The sequence below is a fragment of the Pseudophryne corroboree genome, unplaced genomic scaffold (assembly GCF_028390025.1).
Source record: "Pseudophryne corroboree isolate aPseCor3 unplaced genomic scaffold, aPseCor3.hap2 scaffold_956, whole genome shotgun sequence".
Taxonomy (NCBI): domain Eukaryota; kingdom Metazoa; phylum Chordata; class Amphibia; order Anura; family Myobatrachidae; genus Pseudophryne; species Pseudophryne corroboree.
In genome coordinates this window covers 154,926-180,804 of record NW_026970536.1, presented here as the reverse complement: position 1 = coordinate 180,804, position 25,879 = coordinate 154,926, and the positions used below count along the sequence as shown (strand labels likewise).

The 25,879-nt window shown below is 52.5% G+C and overlaps 1 protein-coding gene across 1 annotated transcript in view; it reads right to left on the bottom strand.

Annotated features, from left to right (window-relative positions):
• The window catches only part of LOC135048396 (alanine aminotransferase 2-like), a gene marked incomplete at its 3' end in the record, with an annotated part of 147,181 nt that overhangs the window by 25,199 nt on the left and 96,103 nt on the right, over positions 1–25,879 (bottom strand). The window lies entirely within an intron of this gene.

The following is a 25,879-nucleotide window of genomic DNA, read 5'->3' as shown; positions in this document are numbered from 1 at the left end:
TGTGGAGCTACTCAGAAACTGCACAGAGAAGTCTTTTCGCAATATTGCGAATCTTTCATTCGCAATTTTGATAAGCTAAGATTCACTCCCAGTAGGCGGCGGCTTAGCGTGTGCAAAGCTGCTAAAAGCAGCTTGCGAGCGAACAACTCGGAATGAGGGCCATTGTGTGCGGAGAGAAAGAGACCGCCTAATAATGGAAACGCTTCATCAATAAAGACTCGCTCTATATGGTCAATGCTGTATACACAGGCACCCGTACCGGGCCCCCCCTCAGGGTACACAGGCTCCCGTACCGGGCCCCCCTCAGGGTACACAGGCACCCGTACCGCACCCCTCAGGATACACAGGAACCAGTACCGGGCCCCCCTCAGGGTACACAGGCATCTGTACCGGGCCCCCCCTCAGGGTACACAGGCACCCGTACTGGGCTCCCCTCAGGATACACAGGCACCCGTACCGCACCCCTCAGGGTACACAGGCACCTGTACCAGGCTCTCCTCAGGATACACAGGCACCCGTACTGCACCCCTCAGGATACACAGGCACTCGTATCGGGCCCCCCCCTCAGGATACACAGGCACCCGTATCGGGCCCCCCCTCAGGATACACAGGCACCCATACCGGGCCCCCCTCAGGATACACTGGCACCCGTACCGGGCCCCCCCTCAGGATACACTGGCACCCGTACCGGGCCCCCCCTCAGGATACACAGGCACCCGTACCGGGCCCCCCTCAGGATACACATGCACCCGTACCGGGCCCCCCTCAGGATACACAGGCACCCGTACCGGGTCCCCCCCTCAGGATACACAGGCACCCGTACCGGCCCCCCCTCAGGGTACACAGGCACCGGTACCGGCCCCCCCTCAGGATACACAGGCACCCGTACCGGGCCCCCCTCAGGATACACAGGCACCCGTATCGGGCCCCCCTCAGGATACACAGGCACCCGTACCGGGGCCCCCCTCAGGATACACAGGCACCCGTACCGGGCCCCCCTCAGGATACACAGGCACCCGTACCGGGCCCCCCTCAGGATACACAGGCACCCGTACCGGGCCCCACTCAGGATACACAGGCACCCGTACCGGGCCCCCCTCAGGATACACTGGCACCCGTACCGGGCCCCCCTCAGGATACACAGGCACCCGTACCGGGCCCCTCTCAGGATACACAGGCACCCGTACCGGGCCCCACTCAGGTTACACAGGAACCAGTACCGGGCCCCCCTCAGGATACACAGGCACCCGTACCGGCCTCCCCTCAGGGTACACAGGCACCCGTACCGGGCCCCCCTCAGGGTACACAGGCACCCGTACCGGACCCCCCTCAGGGTACACAGGCACCCGTACCGGACCCCCCCTCAGGGTACACAGGCACCTGTACCGGACAACCCCTCAGGATACACAGGCACCCGTACCGGGCCCCCCCATCAGGGTACACAGGCACCGGTACCGGGCCCCCCTCAGGGTACACAGGCACCCGTACCGGGCATCACCAGGGTACACAGGCACCGGTACCGGGCCCCCCTCAGGGTACACAGGCACACGTACCGGGCATCACCAGGGTACACAGGCACCCGTACCGGGCCCCCCCTCAGGATACACAGGCACCCGTACCGGGCCCCCCTCAGGGTACACAGGCACCGGTACCGGCCCCCCTTCAGGATACACAGGCACCCGTACCGGGCCCCCCTCAGGATACACAGGCACCCGTATCGGGCCCCCCTCAGGATACACAGGCACCCGTACCGGGCCCCCCTCAGGATACACAGGAACCAGTACCGGGCCCCCCTCAGGATACACAGGCACCCGTACCGGACAACCCTCAGAGTACACAGGCACCCGTACCGGGCCCCCCTCAGGGTACACAGGCACCCGTACCGGGGCCCCCCTCAGGGTACACAGGCACCCGTACCGGGCTCCCCCATCAGGGTACACAGGCACCGGTACCGGGCCCCCCTCAGGGTACACAGGCACCTGTACCGGGCCCACCTCAGGATACACAGGCACCCGTACCGGGCCTCACCAGGGTACACAGGCACCCGTACCGGGCATCACCAGGGTTCACAGGCACCCGTACCGGGCATCACCAGGGTACACAGGCACCCGTACCGGGCCCCCCTCAGGGTACACAGGCACCCGTACCAGGACCCCCTCAGGGTACACAGGAACCTGTACCGGGCCCCCCCCTCAGGGTACACAGGAACCTGTACCGGGCCCCCCCTCAGGGTACACAGGAACCTTTACCGGGCCCCCCCTCAGGGTACACAGGCACCTGTACCGGGCCCCCCCTCAGGGTACACAGGCACCTGTACCGGGCCCCCCCTCAGGGTACACAGGCACCTGTACCGGGCCCCCCCTCAGGGTACACAGGCACCTGTACCGAGCCCCCCCTCAGGGTACACAGGCACCAGTACCGGGCATCACCACGGTACACAGGCACCAGTACCGGGCCCCCCTCAGGGTACACAGGCACCCATACCGGGCCCCCCTCAGGGTACACAGGCGCGGGTACCGGGCCCCCCTCAGGGTACACAGGCGCGGGTACCGGGCCCCCCATCAGGGTACACAGGCGCGGGTACCGGGCCCCCCATCAGGGTACACAGGCACCAGTACCGGGCTCCCCATCAGGGTACACAGGCACCTGTACCGGACCTCACCAGGGTACACAGGCACCAGTACCGGGCCTCACCAGGGTACACAGGAACCAGTACCGGACCTCACCAGGGTACACAGGCACCAGTACCGGGCCCCCATCAGTGTACACAGGAACCAGTACCGGGCCTCACCAGGGTACACAGGAACCAGTACTGAGCCCCCATCAGGGTACACAGGAACCAGTACCGGGCCTCACCAGGGTACACAGGAACCAGTACCGGGCCTCACCAGGGTACACAGGAACCAGTACCGGGCCTCACCAGGGTACACAGGCACCAGTACCGGGCCTCACCAGGGTACACAGGCACCAGTACCGGACCTCACCAGGGTACACAGGAACCAGTACCGGGCCTCACCAGGTTACACAGGAACCAGTACCGGGCCTCACCAGGGTACACAGGAACCAGTACCGGGCCCCCATCAGTGTACACAGGAACCAGTACCGGGCCCCCATCAGTGTACACAGGAACCAGTACCGGACCTCACCAGGGTACACAGGAACCAGTACCGGGCCTCACGAGGTTACACAGGAACCAGTACCGGGCCTCACCAGGGTACACAGGAACCAGTACCGGGCCCCCATCAGTGTACACAGGAACCAGTACCGGGCCCCCATCAGTGTACACAGGAACCAGTACCGGGCCTCACCAGGTTACACAGGAACCAGTACCGGGCCTCACCAGGGTACACAGGAACCAGTACCGGGCCTCACCAGGGTACACAGGAACCAGTACCGGGCCCCCATCAGTGTACACAGGAACCAGTACCGGGCCTCACCAGGGTACACAGGAACCAGTACCGGGCCTCACCAGGGTACACAGGAACCAGTACCGGGCCTCACCAGGGTACACAGGAACCAGTACCGGGCCTCACCAGGGTACACAGGAACCAGTACCGGGCCTCACCAGGGTACACAGGAACCAGTACCGGGCCTCACCAGGGTACACAGGAACCAGTACCGGGCCTCACCAGGGTACACAGGAACCAGTACCAGGCCTCACCTGGTTACAAAGGAACCAGTACCGGACCTCACCAGGGTACACAGGAACCAGTACCAGGCCTCACCAGGGTACACAGGAACCAGTACCGGGCCTCACCAGGGTACACAGGAACCAGTACCGGACCTCAGCAGGGTACACAGGAACCAGTACCGGACCTCAGCAGGGTACACAGGAACCAGTACCGGACCTCACCAGGGTACACAGGACCAGTACCGGGCCTCACCAGGGTACACAGGAACCAGTACCGGACCTCACCAGGTTACACAGGAACCAGTACCGGGCCTCACCAGGTTACACAGGAACCAGTACCGGGCCTCACCAGGGTACACAGGAACCAGTACCGGACCTCACCAGTGTACACAGGCACCAGTACCGGACCTCACCAGGGTACACAGGAACCAGTACCGGACCTCACCAGTGTACACAGGCACCAGTACCGGACCTCACCAGTGTACACAGGCACCAGTACCGGACCTCACCAGTGTACACAGGAACCAGTACCGGGCCTCACCAGTGTACACAGGAACCAGTACCGGACCTCACCAGGGTACACAGGAACCAGTACCAGACCTCACCAGGGTACACAGGAACCAGTACCAGACCTCACCGGGGTACACAGGCACCAGTACCAGACCTCACCGGGGTACACAGGCACCAGTACCGGACCTCACCGGGGTACACAGGAACCAGTACCGGACCTCACCGGGGTACACAGGCACCAGTACCAGACCTCACCAGGGTACACAGGCACCAGTACCGGACCTCACCGGGGTACACAGGCACCAGTACCAGACCTCACCAGGGTACACAGGCACCAGTACCGGACCTCACCGGGGTACACAGGCACCAGTACCAGACCTCACCAGGGTACACAGGAACCAGTACCGGACCTCACCAGGGTACACAGGAACCAGTACCGGACCTCACCGGGGTACACAGGCACCAGTACCAGACCTCACCAGGGTACACAGGCACCAGTACCGGACCTCACCAGTGTACACAGGAACCAGTACCGGACCTCACCAGGGTACACAGGCACCAGTACCAGACCTCACCAGGGTACACAGGAACCAGTACCGGACCTCACCAGGGTACACAGGAACCAGTACCGGACCTCACCAGGTTACACAGGAACCAGTACCGGACCTCACCAGGTTACACAGGAACCAGTACCGGGCCTCACCAGGTTACACAGGAACCAGTACCGGGCCTCACCAGGGTACACAGGAATCAGTACCGGACCTCACCAGTGTACACAGGCACCAGTACCGGACCTCACCAGGGTACACAGGAACCAGTACCGGACCTCACCAGTGTACACAGGCACCAGTACCGGACCTCACCAGTGTACACAGGAACCAGTACCGGGCCTCACCAGTGTACACAGGAACCAGTACAGGACCTCACCGGGGTACACAGGCACCAGTACCGGACCTCACCAGTGTACACAGGAACCAGTACCGGACCTCACCAGGGTACACAGGAACCAGTACCAGACCTCACCAGGGTACACAGGAACCAGTACCAGACCTCACCGGGGTACACAGGCACCAGTACCAGACCTCACCAGGGTACACAGGCACCAGTACCGGACCTCACCGGGGTACACAGGCACCAGTACCAGACCTCACCAGGGTACACAGGCACCAGTACCGGACCTCACCAGGGTACACAGGCACCAGTACCGGACCTCACCAGGGTACACAGGAACCAGTACCGGACCTCACCAGGGTACACAGGCACCAGTACCAGACCTCACCAGGGTACACAGGAACCAGTACCGGACCTCACCAGGGTACACAGGAACCAGTACCGGACCTCACCAGGGTACAAAGGAACCAGTACCAGACCTCACCAGGGTACACAGGCACCAGTACCGGACCTCACCAGTGTACACAGGCACCAGTACCAGACCTCACCAGGGTACACAGGAACCAGTACCGGACCTCACCAGGGTACACAGGAACCAGTACCAGACCTCACCAGGGTACACAGGAACCAGTACCGGACCTCACCAGGGTACACAGGAACCAGTACCAGACCTCACCAGGGTACACAGGAACCAGTACCGGGCCTCACCAGGGTACACAGGAACCAGTACCGGGCCTCACCAGGCTACACAGGAACCAGTACCGGGCCTCACCAGGTTACACAGGAACCAGTACCGGACCTCACCAGGTTACACAGGCACCATTACCGGACCTCACCAGTGTACACAGGAACCAGTACCGGGCCTCACCAGTGTACACAGGAACCAGTACCGGGCCTCACCAGTGTACACAGGAACCAGTACCGGGCCTCACCAGGGTACACAGGAACCAGTACCGGACCTCACCAGGGTACACAGGAACCAGTACCGGGCCTCACCAGGGTACACAGGAACCAGTACCGGGCCTCACCAGGGTACACAGGAACCAGTACCGGGCCTCACCAGGTTACACAGGAACCAGTACCGGGCCTCACCAGGTTACACAGGAACCAGTACCGGGCCTCACCAGGGTACACAGGAACCAGTACCGGGCCTCACCAGGGTACACAGGAACCAGTACCGGGCCTCACCAGGGTACACAGGAACCAGTACCGGGCCTCACCAGGGTACACAGGAACCAGTACCGGACCTCACCAGGGTACACAGGCCCCACTTGGGGTACACAGGCACCGGTGCCCGGCCACTGCCCTATACTGTAATATGGCAGCAAACACCCCTGGCAGATAGCTGCTGTACAGGAAGTACTACATGAAGATAAACTCTCCCTGGGATCTCATGGGTTAAGCACGCACCCCAACACACAAAGGACTGGGAGAGAATAAATAGGGATTCACGTTTCCTGGTTCCCATGGCAATGAATGGCTGCGGATGAGCCACACTGACTAATGAGGGCGAGAAACGTGCCAGGAATCCTGCACAAGAGGGGCCTCACACTGCCCCCAGCACCGAGCAAGACGTGGCAGATACCACGGGGGCTCTCCTACCCAACAGGGGTACATGCCAGTCAGTATGGTTTCATGTCATGGAAGTGACGGTGTCAGACAATATCGCCAGCGCAATACTGACATGATGTAATGCGAGGAACAAGTATGTACAAGCCACCAATACACACAGAGACAGCACACAGTGTACAGGGAACAGGAGCACCCGCAGGTGTCAGGCTTAACCCCCGACATCCCGAGCTCAGCCCGCAAGACGCCCAAGACAAGCCGGGAATCCAGATACCTGGGAGCGATCCTGCCGTCACTAAAGGGCCCAGGGTCTGCGTATTGGTGAGGAGTCACTGGGGGGCCGCCACGTAGGACACAGAACCTGGGGCGCAGTCACTGAGGCAGCCGCCATGCGGGAGACAGAACCTGGGGCGCAGTCACTGGGGCAGCCGCCATGCAGGACACAGAACCTGGGGCGCAGTCACTGAGGCAGCCGACACGTGGGACACAGAACCTGGGGCGCAGTCACTGAGGCAGCCGCCATGCGGGAGACAGAACCTGGGGCGCAGTCACTGGGGCAGCCGCCACGCGGGAGACAGAACCTGGGGCGCAGTCACTGGGGCAGCCGCCATGCGGGAGACAGAACCTGGGGCGCAGTCACTGGGGCAGCCGCCATGCAGGAGACAGAACCTGGGGCGCAGTCACTGGGGCAGCCGCCATGCAGGAGACAGAACCTGGGGCGCAGTCACTGGGGCAGCTGCCACGCGGGAGACAGAACCTGGGGCGCAGTCACTGGGGCAGCCGCCATGCAGGAGACAGAACCTGGGGCGCAGTCACTGGGGCAGCTGCCACGCGGGAGACAGAACCTGGGGCGCAGTCACTGGGGCAGCCGCCATGCAGGAGACAGAACCTGGGGCGCAGTCACTGGGGCAGCTGCCACGCGGGAGACAGAACCTGGGGCGCAGTCACTGGGGCAGCCGCCACGCGGGAGACAGAACCTGGGGCGCAGTCACTGGGGCAGCCGCCACGCGGGAGACAGAACCTGGGGCGCAGTCACTGGGGCAGCCGCCACGCGGGAGACAGAACCTGGGGCGCAGTCACTGGTGACCGGCTGTACAGGTGCCAGAATTTGGGGCGCAGTCACTGGACTTGGCTACAGGGAGTAGATTAAACATTTCTAAAGTGAAACCTCAGCAAACCACATGCTGCGATCACATCCTCCTGCAGCTCCACTACTCAGCTGTACACTCCGCTTCTTCCCTTTTTCCTAAGGTCAGCTGAATGCGCTGACTGTGTACAGGGTGCTATGCTGTCCTGAGGTAGAGTGTTACACTGGGATAGCAGAGAGTGTACAGGGTGCTATGCTGTCCTGAGGTAAAGTGTTATACTGGGATAGCAGAGAGTGTACAGGGTGATATGCTGTCCTGAGGTAGAGTGTTATACTGGGATAGCAGAGAGTGTACAGGGTGCTATGCTGTCCTGAGGTAGAGTGTTACACTGGGATAGCAGAGAGTGTACAGGGTGCTATGCTGTCCTGAGGTAAAGTGTTATACTGGGATAGCAGAGAGTGTACATGGTGCTATGCTGTCCTGAGGTAGAGTGTTACACTGGGATAGCAGAGAGTGTACAGGGTGCTATGCTGTCCTGAGGTAAAGTGTTATACTGGGATAGCAGAGAGTGTACAGGGTGATATGCTGTCCTGAGGTAGAGTGTTATACTGGGATAGCAGAGAGTGTACAGGGTGCTATGCTGTCCTGAGGTAGAGTGTTACACTGGGATAGCAGAGAGTGTACAGGGTGCTATGCTGTCCTGAGGTAAAGTGTTATACTGGGATAGCAGAGAGTGTACATGGTGCTATGCTGTCCTGAGGTAGAGTGTTACACTGGGATAGCAGAGAGTGTACAGGGTGCTATGCTGTCCTGAGGTAAAGTGTTATACTGGGATAGCAGAGAGTGTACAGGGTGATATGCTGTCCTGAGGTAGAGTGTTATACTGGGATAGCAGAGAGTGTACAGGGTGCTATGCTGTCCTGAGGTAGAGTGTTATACTGGGATAGCAGAGAGTGTACAGGGTGCTATGCTGTCCTGAGGTAGAGTGTTACACTGGGATAGCAGGGAGTGTACAGGGTGCTATGCTGTCCTGAGGTAAAGTGTTATACTGGGATAGCAGAGAGTGTACAGGGCGCTATGCTGTCCTGAGGTAGAGTGTTATACTGGGATAGCAGAGAGTGTACAGGGCGCTATGCTGTCCTGAGGTAGAGTGTTACAGTGGGATAGCAGAGAGTGTACAGGGTGCTATGCTGTCCTGAGGTAAAGTGTTATACTGGGATAGCAGAGAGTGTACAGGGTGCTATGCTGTCCTGAGGTAGAGTGTTATACTGGGATAGCAGAGAGTGTACAGGGTACTATGCTGTCCTGAGGTAGAGTGTTATACTGGGATAGCAGAGAGTGTACAGGGTGCTATGCTGTCCTGAGGTAGAGTGTTATACTGGGATAGCAGAGAGTATACAGGGTGCGATGCTGTCCTGAGGTAGAGTGTTATACAGGGATAGCAGAGAGTGTACAGGGTGCTATGCTGTCCTGAGGTAGAGTGTTATACTGGGATAGCAGAGAGTGTACAGGGTGCGATGCTGTCCTGAGGTAGAGTGTTATACTGGGATAGCAGAGAGTGTGTACAGGGTGCTATGCTGTCCTGAGGAAGAGTTTGATACTGGGATAGCAGAGAGTGTGTACAGGGTGCAATGCTATCCGGAGGTAGAGTGTTATACTGGGATAGCAGAGATTGTACAGGGTGCTATGCTGTCCTGAGGTAGAGTTTTTTACTGGGATAGCAGAGAGTGTACAGGGTGCTATGCTGTCCTGAGGTAGAGTGTTATACTGGGATAGCAAAGAGTGTACAGGGTGCTATGCTGTCCTGAGGTAGAGTGTTATACTGGGATAGCAGAGTGTGTACAGGGTGCTATGCTGTCCTGAGGTAGAGTGTTATACTGGGATAGCAGAGAGTGTACAGGGTGCTATGCTGTCCTGAGGTAGAGTGTTATACTGGGATAGCAGAGAGTGTACAGGGTGCTATGCTGTCCTGAGGTAGAGTGTTACACTGGGATAGCAGAGTGTGTGTACAGGGTGCGATGCTGTCCTGAGGTAGAGTGTTATACTGGGATAGCAGAGTGTGTACAGGGCGCTATGCTGTCCTGAGGTAGAGTGTTATGCTGGGATAGTAGAGAGTGTACAGGGTGCTATGCTGTCCTGAGGTAGAGTGTTATACTGGGATAGTAGTGAGTGTACAGGGTGCTATGCTGTCCTGAGGTAGAGTGTTATACTGGGATAGCAGTGAGTGTACAGGGTGATATGCTGTCCTGAGGTAGAGTGTTATACTGGGATAGTAGAGAGTGTACAGGGTGCTATGCTGTCCTGAGGTAGAGTGTTATACTGGGATAGTAGAGAGTGTACAGGGTGCGATGCTGTCCTGAGGTAGAGTGTTATACTGGGATAGCAGAGAGTGTGTACAGGGTCATATGCTGTCCTGAGGTAGAGTGTTATACTGGGATAGCAGAGAGTGTACAGGGTGCTATGCTGTCCGGAGGTAGAGTGTTATACTGGGATAGTAGAGAGTGTACAGGGTGCTATGCTGTCCTGAGGTAGAGTGTTATACTGGGATAGCAGAGAGTGTACAGGGTGCTATGCTGTCCGGAGGTAGAGTGTTATACTGGGATAGTAGAGAGTGTACAGGGTGCTATGCTGTCCTGAGGTAGAGTGTTAAACTGGGATAGCAGAGAGTGTGTACAGGGTGATATGCTGTCCTGAGGTAGAGTGTTATACTGGGATAGCAGAGAGTGTACAGGGTGCTATGCTGTCCTGAGGTAGAGTGTTACACTGGGATAGCAGAGAATGTGTACAGGGTGCGATGCTGTCCTGAGGTAGAGTGTTATACTGGGATAGCAGAGTGTGTACAGGGCGCTATGCTGTCCTGAGGTAGAGTGTTATACTGGGATAGTAGAGAGTGTACAGGGTGATATGCTGTCCTGAGGTAGAGTGTTATACTGGGATAGCAGTGAGAGTACAGGGTGCGATGCTGTCCTGAGGTAGAGTGTTATACTGGGATAGCAGTGAGTGTACAGGGTGCGATGCTGTCCTGAGGTAGAGTGTTATACTGGAATAGCAGAGAGTGTACAGGGTGATATGCTGTCCTGAGGTAGAGTGTTCTACTGGGATAGCAGAGAGTGTACAGGGTGCGATGCTGTCCTGAGGTAGAGTGTTATACTGGGATAGCAGAGTGTGTACAGGGTGATATGCTGTCCTGAGGTAGAGTGTTATACTGGGATAGTAGAGAGTGTACAGGGTGCTATGCTGTCCTGAGGTATAGTGTTATACTGGGATAGTAGAGAGTGTACAGGGTGCTATGCTGTCCTGAGGTAGAGTGTTATACTGGGATAGTAGAGAGTGTACAGGGTGCTATGCTGTCCTGAGGTAGAGTGTTATACTGGGATAGAAGAGAGTGTACAGGGTGCTATGCTGTCCTGAGGTAGAGTATTATACTGGGATAGCAGTGAGTGTACAGGGTGCTATGCTGTCCTGAGGTAGAGTGTTATACTGGGATAGCAGTGAGTGTACAGGGCGCTATGCTGTCCTGAGGTAGAGTGTTACAGTGGGATAGCAGAGAGTGTACAGGGTGCTATGCTGTCCTGAGGTAAAGTGTTATACTGGGATAGCAGAGAGTGTACAGGGTGCTATGCTGTCCTGAGGTAGAGTGTTATACTGGGATAGCAGAGAGTGTACAGGGTGCTATGCTGTCCTGAGGTAAAGTGTTATACTGGGATAGTAGAGAGTGTACAGGGTGAGATGCTGTCCTGAGGTAGAGTGTTATACTGGGATAGCAGAGTGTGTACAGGGTGATATGCTGTCCTGAGGTAGAGTGTTATACTGGGATAGTAGAGAGTGTACAGGGTGATATGCTGTCCTGAGGTAGAGTGTTATACTGGGATAGCAGTGAGTGTACAGGGTGCGATGCTGTCCTGAGGTAGAGTGTTATACTGGGATAGCAGTGAGTGTACAGGGTGCGATGCTGTCCTGAGGTAGAGTGTTATACTGGGATAGCAGAGAGTGTACAGGGTGATATGCTGTCCTGAGGTAGAGTGTTATACTGGGATAGCAGAGAGTGTACAGGGCGCTATGCTGTCCTGAGGTAGAGTGTTATACTGGGATAGCAGAGAGTGTACAGGGTGATATGCTGTCCTGAGGTAGAGTGTTATACTGGGATAGCAGAGAGTGTACAGGGCGCTATGCTGTCCTGAGGTAGAGTGTTATACTGGGATAGCAGAGAGTGTACAGGGCGCTATGCTGTCCTGAGGTAGAGTGTTATACTGGGATAGTAGAGAGTGTACAGGGTGCTATGCTGTCCTGAGGTATAGTGTTATACTGGGATAGTAGAGAGTGTACAGGGTGCTATGCTGTCCTGAGGTAGAGTATTATACTGGGATAGTAGAGAGTGTACAGGGTGCTATGCTGTCCTGAGGTAGAGTGTTATACTGGGATAGCAGAGAGTGTACAGGGTGCTATGCTGTCCTGAGGTAGAGTGTTATACTGGGATAGCAGAGAGTGTACAGGGCGCTATGCTGTCCTGAGGTAGAGTGTTATACTGGGATAGCAGAGAGTGTACAGGGTGCGATGCTGTCCTGAGGTATAGTGTTATACTGGGATAGTAGAGAGTGTACAGGGTGCTATGCTGTCCTGAGGTAGAGTGTTATACTGGGATAGAAGAGAGTGTACAGGATGCTATGCTGTCCTGAGGTAGAGTGTTATACTGGGATAGTAGAGAGGGGTGCTATGCTGTCCTGGGGTAGAGTGTTATACTGGGATAGCAGAGAGTGTACAGGGTGCTATGCTGTCCTGAGGTAGAGTGTTATACTGGGATAGCAGAGAGTGTACAGGGCGCTATGCTGTCCTGAGGTAGAGTGTTGTACTGGGATAGCAGAGAGTGTACAGGGTGCGATGCTGTCCTGAGGTAGAGTGTTATACTGGGATAGTAGAGAGTGTACAGGGTGCTATGCTGTCCTGAGGTAGAGTGTTATACTGGGATAGCAGAGAGTGTACAGGGTGCTATGCTGTCCTGAGGTAGAGTGTTATACTGGGATAGTAGAGAGTGTACAGGGTGCTATGCTGTCCTGAGGTAGAGTGTTATACTGGGATAGTAGAGAGTGTACAGGGTGCTATGCTGTCCTGAGGTAGAGTGTTATACTGGGATAGCAGAGAGTGTACAGGGTGATATGCTGTCCTGAGGTAGAGTGTTATACTGGGATAGTAGAGAGTGTACAGGGTGCTATGCTGTCCTGAGGTAGAGTGTTATACTGGGATAGCAGAGAGTGTACAGGGTGATATGCTGTCCTGAGGTAGAGAGTGTTATACTGGGATAGTAGAGAATGTACAGGGTGCTATGCTGTCCTGAGGTAGAGTGTTATACTGGGATAGCAGAGAGTGTACAGGGTGCTATGCTGTCCTGAGGTAGAGTGTTATACTGGGATAGTAGAGTGTGTACAGGGTGATATGCTGTCCTGAGGTAGAGTGTTATACTGGGATAGCAGAGAGTGTACAGGGTGCGATGCTGTCCTGAGTGTATGATAGAGGTATAACTATGAAGTGATACGTAAACTGTATATGTCAGAGATGTATAACTATGAGGTGTGAGGTACACTGTATATGATAGGGATATAACTATGAGGTGTGAGGTACACTGTATATGATAGGGATATAACTATGAGGTGTGACGTACACTGTATATGTCAGAGATGTATAACTATGAGGTGTGAGGTACACTGTATATGTCAGAGATGTATAACTATGAGGTGTGAGGTACACTGTATATGATAGGGATATAACTATGAGGTGTGAGGTACACTGTATATGATAGGGATATAACTATGAGGTGTGACGTACACTGTATATGTCAGAGATGTATAACTATGAGGTGTGAGGTACACTGTATATGTCAGAGATGTATAACTATGAGGTGTGAGGTACACTGTATATGTCAGAGATGTATAACTATGAGGTGTGAGGTACACTGTATATGTCAGAGATGTATAACTATGAGGTGTGAGGTACACTGTATAACTATGAAGGTACACTGTATATATGTCAGAGATATACAGTATATCTCACACCTCATAGTTATATGATAGAGGTATAACTATGGGGTGTGAGGTACACTGTATATGTTAGAGGTATAACTATGAGGTTTGAGGTACACTGTACATGATAGAGGTATAACTACAGTATGAGGTGTGAGGTATAATGTATATGTTACAGGTATAACTATGAGGTGTGAGGTATACTATATATGCTAGAGTTATAACTATAAGGTGTGAGATATACTGTATATGTCAGAGGTATAGCTATGAGGTGCGAGGTACACTGTATAGGATAGAGGTATGAGATATACTGTATATGATAGAGGTATAACTATGAGGCGTGAGGCTGCGGGTAGGTTAGTACAGAAGGTACGGTGGAGAGGAGGTAATACAGAAACACTGAGAACAGAATGGGCTTCATACGTGTGTGCAATCTATCATCCATAGAATTATCCTAATGACTTTAAAACCAATATAATTACTTATTGATTATGAGAAGGTAATAAATAATATATTTGCTTTATGACTATGAGATTACTATTAGGAAGGAAACACTCAGTTACAGGTACAGCCGGGGGTAACGGCTGACCTCTAGCACAGCTTAGCAGACATGGCTCTCAGAATACAACACTGGGAAAATAATGGAAACAGGGCCCCTAATATACACGGATTCAACATCTGGTAACACTGAGCGTCAGGAAAGGAACCGACCCCTCCCCTAATTCATGATGTAAAGCACAGACACTGCCCCGATTATATATCATCCATTCATTAGATTGTCAGCTCTATGATTCATACCGCCTGTAACATGTGCAATTAGTGCTACTTCTGTAGAAAGATAATAAATTAACATAATAATCTGGTTATCTCAGTTACAGACAGCACTGCGCATGTAGCCGGGGATGGATGCAGGACACACAGAGGATCTATATCTCAGTTACAGACAGCAAAGCGCATGTAGCCGGGGATGGATGCAGGACATACAGAGGATCTATATCTCAGTTACAGACAGCACTGCGCATGTAGCCGGGGATGGATGCAGGACACACAGAGGATCTATATCTCAGTTACAGACAGCAAAGCGCATGTACCCGGGGATGGATGTAGGACAGAGAGGGGATCTATATCTCAGTTACAGACAGCACTGCGCATGTAGCCGGGGATGGATGCAGGACATACAGAGGATCTATATCTCAGTTACAGACAGCACTGCACATGTAGCCGGGGATGTGTGCAGGATACACAGAGGATCTATATCTCAGTTACAGACAGCACTGCGCATGTAGCAGGGGATGGATGCAGGAAATACAGAGGATCTATATCTCAGTTACAGACAGCACTGCGCATGTAGCCGGGGATGGATGCAGGACACACAGAGGATCTATATCTCAGTTACAGACAGCAAAGCGCATGTAGCCGGGGATGGATGCAGGACACACAGAGGATCTATATCTCAGTTACAGACAGCAAAGCGCATGTAGCCGGGGATGGATGCAGGACATACAGAGGATCTATATCTCAGTTACAGACAGCACTGCGCATGTAGCCGGGGATGGATGCAGGACACACAGAGGATCTATATCTCAGTTACAGACAGCACTGCGCATGTAGCCGGGGATGGATGCAGGACATATAGATGATATATATCTCAGTTAAAGACAGCACTGCGCGTGTAGCCGGGGATGGATGCAGGACATATAGAGGATCTATATCTCAGTTACAGACAGCACTGCACATGTAGCAGGGGATGGATGCAGGACATATAGATGATATATATCTCAGTTACAGACAGCACTGCGCATGTAGCCGGGGATGGATGCAGGACACACAGAGGATCTATATCTCAGATACAGACAGCACTGCGCATGTAGCCGGGGATGGATACAGGACATATAGAGGATCTATATCTCAGTTACAGACAGCACTGCACATGTAGCAGGGGATGGATGCAGGACATATAGATGATATATATCTCAGTTACAGACAGCACTGCGCATGTAGCCGGGGATGGATGCAGGACACACAGAGGATCTATATCTCAGATACAGACAGCACTGCACATGTAGCCGGGGATGGATGCAGGACATATAGATGATATATATATCTACGTTGCAGACAGCACTGCGCATGTAGCCAGGGATGGATGCAGGACATACAGAGGATCTATATCTCAGTTACAGACAGCACTGCGCATGTAGCTGGGGATGGATGCAGGACAGAGAGAGGATCTATATCTCAGTTACAGACAGCACTGCGCATGTAGCCGGGGATGGATGCAGGACATATAGATGATATATATATATATATCTACGTTGCAGACAGCACTGCGCATGTAGCCAGGGATGGATGCAGGACATACAGAGGATCTATATCTCAGTTACAGACAGCACTGCGCATGTAGCCGGGGATGGATGCAGGACATACAGAGGATCTATATCTCAGTTACAGACAGCACTGCGCATGTAGCCGGGGATGGATGCAGGACACATAGAGGATCTATATCTCAGTTGCAGACAGCACTGCGCATGTAGCCGGGGATGGATGCAGGACATATAGATGATATATATCTCAGTTACAGACAGCACTGCGCACGTAGACGGGGATGGATGCAGGACACACAGAGGATCTATATCTCAGTTGCAGACAGCACTACGCATGTAGACGGGGATGGATGCAGGACACACAGAGGATCTATATCTCAGTTGCAGACAGCACTGCGCATGTAGACGGGGATGGATGCAAGACACACAGAGGATCTATATCTCAGTTAAAGACAGGACTGCGCATGTAGCCGGGGATGGATGCGGGACATACAGAGGATCTATATCTCAGTTACATACAGCACTGCACATGTAGCCGGGGATCGATGCAGGACACACAGAGGATCTATATCTCAGTTGCAGACAGCACTGCGCATGTAGCCGGGGATGGATGCAGGACACACAGAGGATCTATATCTCAGTTACAGACAGCACTGCGCATGTAGCCGGGGATGGATGCAGGACACACAGAGGATCTATATCTCAGTTACAGACAGCACTGCGCATGTAGCCGGGGATGGATGCAGGACACATAGAGGATCTATTTCTCATTTACAGACAGCACTGCACATGTAGCCGGGGATGTGTGCAGGACATATAGATGATATATATCTCAGTTGCAGACAGCACTGCGCATGTAGCCGGGGATGGATGCAGGACACACAGAGGATCTATATCTCAGTTACAGACAGCACTGCACATGTAGCCGGGGATGGATGCAGGACATATAGATGATATATATCTCAGTTACAAACAGCACTGTGCATGTAGCAAGGGATGGATGCAGGACATACAGAGGATCTATATCTCAGTTGCAGACAGCACTGCGCATGTAGCCGGGGATGGATGCAGGACACACAGAGGATATATATCTCAGTTACAGACAGCACTGCGCATGTAGCAAGGGATGGATGCAGGACATACAGAGGATCTATATCTCAGTTGCAGACAGCACTGCGCATGTAGCCGGGGATGGATGCAGGACACACAGAGGATCTATATCTCAGTTACAGACAGCACTGCACATGTAGCCGGGGATGGATGCAGGACATACAGAGGATCTATATCTCAGTTACAGACAGCACTGCGCATGTAGCCGGGGATGGATGCAGGACATATAGATTATATATATCTCAGTTACAGACAGCACTGCGCATGTAGCCGGGGATGGATGCAGGACACAGAGGATCTATATCTCAGTTACAGACAGCACTGCGCATGTAGCCGGGGATGGATGTAGGACATATAGATGATATATATCTCAGTTGCAGACAGCACTGCGCATGTAGCAAGGGATGGATGCAGGACACACAGAGGATCTATATCTCAGTTGCAGACAGCACTGCGCATGTAGCCGGGGATGGATGCAGGACACACAGAGGATCTATATCTCAGTTACAGACAGCACTGCGCATGTAGCCGGGGATGGATGCAGGACATACAGAGGATCTATATCTCAGTTACAGACAGCACTGCGCATGTAGCCGGGGTTGGATGCAGGACATACAGATGATCTATATCTGTTACAGACAGCACTGCACATGTAGCCGGGGATGGATGCAGGACATATAGATTATATATATCTCAGTTACAGACAGCACTGCGCATGTAGCCGGGGATGGATGCAGGACATACAGATTATCTATATCTGTTACAGACAGCTCTGCGCATGTAGCCGGGGATGGATGCAGGACATACAGAGGATCTATATCTCAGTTACAGACAGCACTGAGCATGTAGCCGGGGATGGATACAGGACATACAGAGGATCTATATCTCTGTTACAGACAGCACTGCGCATGTAGCCGGGGATGGATGCAGGACATATAGATTATATATATCTCAGTTACAGACAGCACTGCACATGTAGCCAGGAATGGATGCAGGACATACAGAGGATCTATATCTCAGTTGCAGACAGCACTGCGCATGTAGCCGGGGATGGATGCAGGACACACAGAGGATCTATATCTCAGTTACAGACAGCACTGCGCATGTAGCCGGGGATGGATGCAGGACACACAGAGGATCTATATCTGTTACAGACAGCACTGCACATGTAGCCGGGGATGGATGCAGGACATACAGAGGATCTATATCTCAGTTACAGACAGCACTGCGCATGTAGCCGGGGATGGATACAGGACATACAGAGGATCTATATCTCAGTTACAGACAGCACTGCGCATGTAGCCAGGGATGTATGCAGGACATACAGAGGATCTATATCTCAGTTACTGACAGCACTGCGCATGTAGCCAGGGATGGATGCAGGACATACAGAGGATATATATCTCAGTTACAGACAGCACTGCGCATGTAGCCGGGGATGGATACAGGACATACAGAGGATCTATATCTCAGTTACAGACAGCACTGCGCATGTAGCCGGGGATGGATACAGGACATACAGAGGATCTATATCTCAGTTACAGACAGCACTGCGCATGTAGCCAGGGATGGATGCAGGACATACAGAGGATATATATCTCAGTTACAGACAGCACTGCGCATGTAGCCGGGGATGGATGCAGGACATACAGAGGATATATATCTCAGTTACAGACAGCACTGCACGTGTAGCCGGGGATGGATGCAGGACATACAGAGGATCTATATCTCAGTTACAGACAGCACTGCGCATGTAGCCGGGGATGGATGCAGGACACACAGAGGATCTATATCTCAGTTACAGACAGCACTGCACATGTAGCCGGGGATGGATGCAGGACATACAGAGGATATATATCTCAGTTACAGACAGCACTGCACATGTAGCCGGGGATGGATACAGGACACACAGAGGATCTATATCTCAGTTACAGACAGCACTGCACATGTAGCCGGGGATGGATGCAGGACATACAGAGGATCTATATCTCAGTTACAGACAGCACTGCGCATGTAGCCGGGGATGGATGCAGGACATACAGAGGATCTATATCTCAGTTACAGACAGCACTGCGCATGTAGCCAGGAATGGATGCAGGACATACAGAGGATCTATATCTCAGTTACAGACAGCACTGCGCATGTAGCCGGGGATGGATGCAGGACACACAGAGGATCTATATCTCAGTTACAGACTGCACTGCACATGTAGCCGGGGATGGATGCAGGACATACAGAGGATCTATATCTCAGTTACAGACAGCACTGCACATGTAGCCGGGGATGGATGCAGGACATACAGAGGATCTATATCTCAGTTACAGACAGCACTGCGCATGTAGCCGGGGATGGATACAGGACATACAGAGGATCTATATCTCAGTTACAGACAGCACTGCGCATGTAGCCAGGGATGGATGCAGGACATACAGAGGATATATATCTCAGTTACAGACAGCACTGCGCATGTAGCCGGGGATGGATGCAGGACATACAGAGGATATATATCTCAGTTACAGACAGCACTGCACGTGTAGCCGGGGATGGATGCAGGACATACAGAGGATATATATCTCAGTTACAGACAGCACTGCGCATGTAGCCAGGAATGGATGCAGGACATACAGAGGATCTATATCTCAGTTACAGACAGCACTGCGCATGTAGCCGGGGATGGATGCAGGACACACAGAGGATCTATATCTCAGTTACAGACAGCACTGCACATGTAGCCGGGGATGGATACAGGACACACAGAGGATCTATATCTCAGTTACAGACAGCACTGCGCATGTAGCCGGGGATGGATGCAGGACATACAGAGGATCTATATCTCAGTTACAGACAGCACTGCACATGTAGCCGGGGATGGATGCAGGACATACAGAGGATCTATATCTCAGTTACAGACAGCACTGCGCATGTAGCCGGGGATGAATGCAGGACATACAGAGGATCTATATCTCAGTTACAGACAGCACTGCACATGTAGCCGGGGATGGATGCAGCACATACAGAGGATATATATCTCAGTTACAGACAGCACTGCGCATGTAGCCGGGGATGAATGCAGGACATACAGAGGATCTATATCTCAGTTACAGACAGCACTGCACATGTAGCCGGGGATGGATGCAGGACATACAGAGGATCTATATCTCAGTTACAGACAGCACTGCACATGTAGCCGGGGATGGATACAGGACATACAGAGGATCTATATCTCAGTTACAGACAGCACTGCACATGTAGCCGGGGATGGATGCAGGACATACAGAGGATCTATATCTCAGTTACAGACAGCACTGCACATGTAGCCAGGGATGGATGCAGGACATACAGAGGATCTATATCTCAGTTACAGACAGCACTGCGCATGTAGCAGGGGATGGATGCAGGACATACAGAGGATCTATATCTCAGTTACAGACAGCAAAGCGCATGTAGCCGGGGATGGATGCAGGACATACAGAGGATCTATATCTCAGTTACAGACAGCAAAGCGCATGTAGCCGGGGATGGATGCAGGACATACAGAGGATCTATATCTCAGTTACAGACAGCACTGCGCATGTAGCCGGGGATGGATGCAGGACACACAGAGGATCTATATCTCAGTTACAGACTGCACTGCACATGTAGCCGGGGATGGATGCAGGACATACAGAGGATCTATATCTCAGTTACAGACAGCACTGCACATGTAGCCAGGGATGGATGCAGGACATACAGAGGATCTATATCTCAGTTACAGACAGCACTGCGCATGTAGCAGGGGATGGATGAAGGACATACAGAGGATCTATATCTCAGTTACAGACAGCAAAGCGCATGTAGCCGGGGATGGATGCAGGACATACAGAGGATCTATATCTCAGTTACAGACAGCAAAGCGCATGTAGCCGGGGATGGATGCAGGACATACAGAGGATCTATATCTCAGTTACAGACAGCACTGCGCATGTACCCGGGGATGGATGAGGGACATACAGAGGATCTATATCTCAGTTACATACAGCACTGCACATGTAGCCGGGGATGGATGCAGGACATACAGAGGATCTATATCTCAGTTACAGACAGCACTGCGCATGTAGCCGGGAATGGATGCAGAACATACAGAGGATCTATATCTCAGTTACAGACAGCACTGCACATGTAGCAGGGGATGGATGCAGGACATATAGATGATATATATCTCAGTTACAGACAGCACTGCGCATGTAGCCGGGGATGGATGCATGACATAAAGAGGATGTATATCTCAGTTACAGACAGCACTGCGCATGTAGCCGGGGATGGATGCAGGACATATAGATGATATATATCTCAGTTAAAGACAGCACTGCGCGTGTAGCCGGGGATGGATGCAGGACATATAGAGGATCTATATCTCAGTTACAGACAGCACTGCACATGTAGCAGGGGATGGATGCAGGACATATAGATGATATATATCTCAGTTACAGACAGCACTGCGCATGTAGCCGGGGATGGATGCAGGACACACATAGGATCTATATCTCAGATACAGACAGCACTGCGCATGTAGCCGGGGATGGATACAGGACATATAGAGGATCTATATCTCAGTTACAGACAGCACTGCACATGTAGCCGGGGATGGATGCAGGACACACAGAGGATCTATATCTCAGATACAGACAGCACTGCACATGTAGCCGGGGATGGATGCAGGACATATAGATGATATATATATCTACGTTGCAGACAGCACTGCGCATGTAGCCAGGGATGGATGCAGGACATACAGAGGATCTATATCTCAGTTACAGACAGCACTGCGCATGTAGCTGGGGATGGATGCAGGACAGAGAGAGGATCTATATCTCAGTTACAGGCAGCACTGCGCATGTAGCCGGGGATGGATGCAGGACATATAGATGATATATATATATATCTACGTTGCAGACAGCACTGCGCATGTAGCCAGGGATGGATGCAGGACATACAGAGGATCTATATCTCAGTTGCAGACAGCACTGCGCATGTAGCAGGGGATGGATGCAGGACATATAGATGATATATATCTCAGTTACAGACAGCACTGCGCATGTAGCCGGGGATGGATGCAGGACACACAGAGGATCTATATCTCAGTTACAGACAGCACTGCGCATGTAGCCGGGGATGGATGCAGGACACATAGAGGATCTATATCTCAGTTACAGACAGCACTGCGCATGTAGCAAGGGATGGATGCAGGACATACAGAGGATCTATATCTCAGTTGCAGACAGCACTGCGCATGTAGCCGGGGATGGATGCAGGACACATAGAGGATCTATATCTCAGTTACAGACAGCACTGCACATGTAGCCGGGGATGGATGCAGGACATACAGAGGATCTATATCTCAGTTACAGACAGCACTGCGCATGTAGCCGGGGATGGATGCAGGACATATAGATTATATATATCTCAGTTACAGACAGCACTGCGCATGTAGCCGGGGATGGATGCAGGACACACAGAGGATCTATATCTCAGTTACAGACAGCACTGCGCATGTAGCAGGGGATGGATGCAGGACACACAGAGGATCTATATCTCAGTTGCAGACAGCACTGCGCATGTAGCCGGGGATTGATGCAGGACACACAGAGGATATATATCTCAATTACAGACAGCACTGCGCATGTAGCCGGGGATGGATGCAGGACATACAGAGGATCTATATCTCAGATACAGACAGCACTGCGCATGTAGCCGGGGATGGATGCAGGACATATAGATGATATATATATCTACGTTGCAGACAGCACTGCGCATGTAGCCAGGGATGGATGCAGGACATACAGAGGATCTATATCTCAGTTACAGACAGCACTGCGCATGTAGCTGGGGATGGATGCAGGACAGAGAGAGGATCTATATCTCAGTTACAGGCAGCACTGCGCATGTAGCCGGGGATGGATGCAGGACATATAGATGATATATATATATATCTACGTTGCAGACAGCACTGCGCATGTAGCCAGGGATGGATGCAGGACATACAGAGGATCTATATCTCAGTTACAGACAGCACTGCGCATGTAGCCGGGGATGGATGCAGGACACATAGAGGATCTATTTCTCAGTTACAGACAGCACTGCACATGTAGCAAGGGATGGATGCAGGACATACAGAGGATCTATATCTCAGTTGCAGACAGCACTGCGCATGTAGCAGGGGATGGATGCAGGACATATAGATGATATATATCTCAGTTACAGACAGCACTGCGCATGTAGCCGGGGATGGATGCAGGACACACAGAGGATCTATATCTCAGTTACAGACAGCACTGCGCATGTAGCCGGGGATGGATGCAGGACACATAGAGGATCTATATCTCAGTTACAGACAGCACTGCGCATGTAGCAAGGGATGGATGCAGGACATACAGAGGATCTATATCTCAGTTGCAGACAGCACTGCGCATGTAGCCGGGGATGGATGCAGGACACATAGAGGATCTATATCTCAGTTACAGACAGCACTGCACATGTAGCCGGGGATGGATGCAGGACATACAGAGGATCTATATCTCAGTTACAGACAGCACTGCGCATGTAGCCGGGGATGGATGCAGGACATATAGATTATATATATCTCAGTTACAGACAGCACTGCGCATGTAGCCGGGGATGGATGCAGGACACACAGAGGATCTATATCTCAGTTACAGACAGCACTGCGCATGTAGCAGGGGATGGATGCAGGACACACAGAGGATCTATATCTCAGTTGCAGACAGCACTGCGCATGTAGCCGGGGATTGATGCAGGACACACAGAGGATATATATCTCAATTACAGACAGCACTGCGCATGTAGCCGGGGATGGATGCAGGACATACAGAGGATGTATATCTCAGTTACAGACAGCACTGCACATGGAGCCGGGGATGGATGCAGGACACACAGAGGATCTATATCTCAGTTACAGACAGCACTGCGCATGTAGCCGGGGATGGATGCAGGACAGAGAGAGGATCTATATCTCAGTTACAGACAGCACTGCGCATGTAGCCGGGGATGGATGCAGGACATACAGAGGATCTATATCTCAGTTACAGAGAGCACTGCGCATGTAGCCGGGGATGGATGCAGGACATACAGAGACTATATATCTCAGTTACAGACAGCACTGCGCATGTAGCCGGGGATGGATGCAGGACATACAGAGACTATATATCTCAGTTACAGACAGCACTGCGCATGTAGCCGGGGATGGATACAGGACATACAGAGGATCTATATCTCAGTTACAGAGAGCACTGTGCATGTAGCCGGGGATGGATGCTGGACATACAGAGGATCTATATCTCAGTTACAGACAGCACTGCGCATGTAGCCGGGGATGGATACAGGACATACAGAGGATCTATATCTCAGTTACAGACAGCACTGCACATGTAGCCGGGGATGGATACAGGACATACAGAGGATCTATATCTCAGTTACAGACAGCACTGCACATGTAGCCGGGGATGGATGCAGGACATACAGAGACTATATATCTCAGTTACAGACAGCACTGCGCATGTAGCCGGGGATGATTACAGGACATACAGAGGATCTATATCTCAGTTACAGAGAGCACTGTGCATGTAGCCGGGGATGGATGCTGGACATACAGAGGATCTATATCTCAGTTACAGACAGCACTGCGCATGTAGCAGGGGATGGATGTAGGACAGAGAGGGGATCTATATCTCAGTTACAGACAGCACTGCGCATGTAGCCGGGGATGGATGCAGGACATATAGAGGATCTATATCTCAGTTACAGACAGCACTGCACATGTAGCCAGGGATGGATGCAGGACACACAGAGGATCTATATCTCAGTTACAGACAGCACTGCACATGTACCCGGGGATGGATGCAGGACATATAGAGGATCTATATCTCAGTTACAGACAGCACTGCACATGTAGCCAGGGATGGATGCAGGACACACAGAGGATCTATATCTCAGTTACAGACAGCACTGCACATGTAGCCGGGGATGGATGCAGGACACACAGAGGATCTATATCTCAGTTGCAGACAGCACTGCACATGTAGCCGGGGATGGATGCAGGACATACAGATGATCTATATCTGTTACAGACAGCACTGCACATGTAGCCGGGGATGGATGCAGGACATACAGAGGATCTATATCTGTTACAGACAGCACTGCGCATGTAGCCGGGGATGGATGCAGGACACACAGAGGATCTATATCTCAGTTACAGACAGCACTGCACATGTAGCCGGGGATGGATGCAGGACACACAGAGGATCTATATCTCAGTTACAGACAGCACTGCACATGTAGCCGGGGATGGATGCAGGACACACAGAGGATCTATATCTCAGTTACAGACAGCACTGCACATGTAGCCGGGGATGGATGCAGGACACACAGAGGATCTATATCTCAGTTACAGACAGCACTGCACATGTAGCCGGGGATGGATGCAGGACACACAGAGGATCTATATCTCAGTTACAGACAGCACTGCACATGTAGCCGGGGATGGATGCAGGACATACAGAGGATCTATATCTCAGTTACAGACAGCACTGCACATGTAGCCGGGGATGGATGCAGGACACACAGAGGATCTATATCTCAGTTACAGACAGCACTGCACATGTAGCCGGGGATGGATGCAGGACATACAGAGGATCTATATCTCAGTTACAGACAGCACTGCGCATGTAGCCGGGGATGGATGCAGGACAT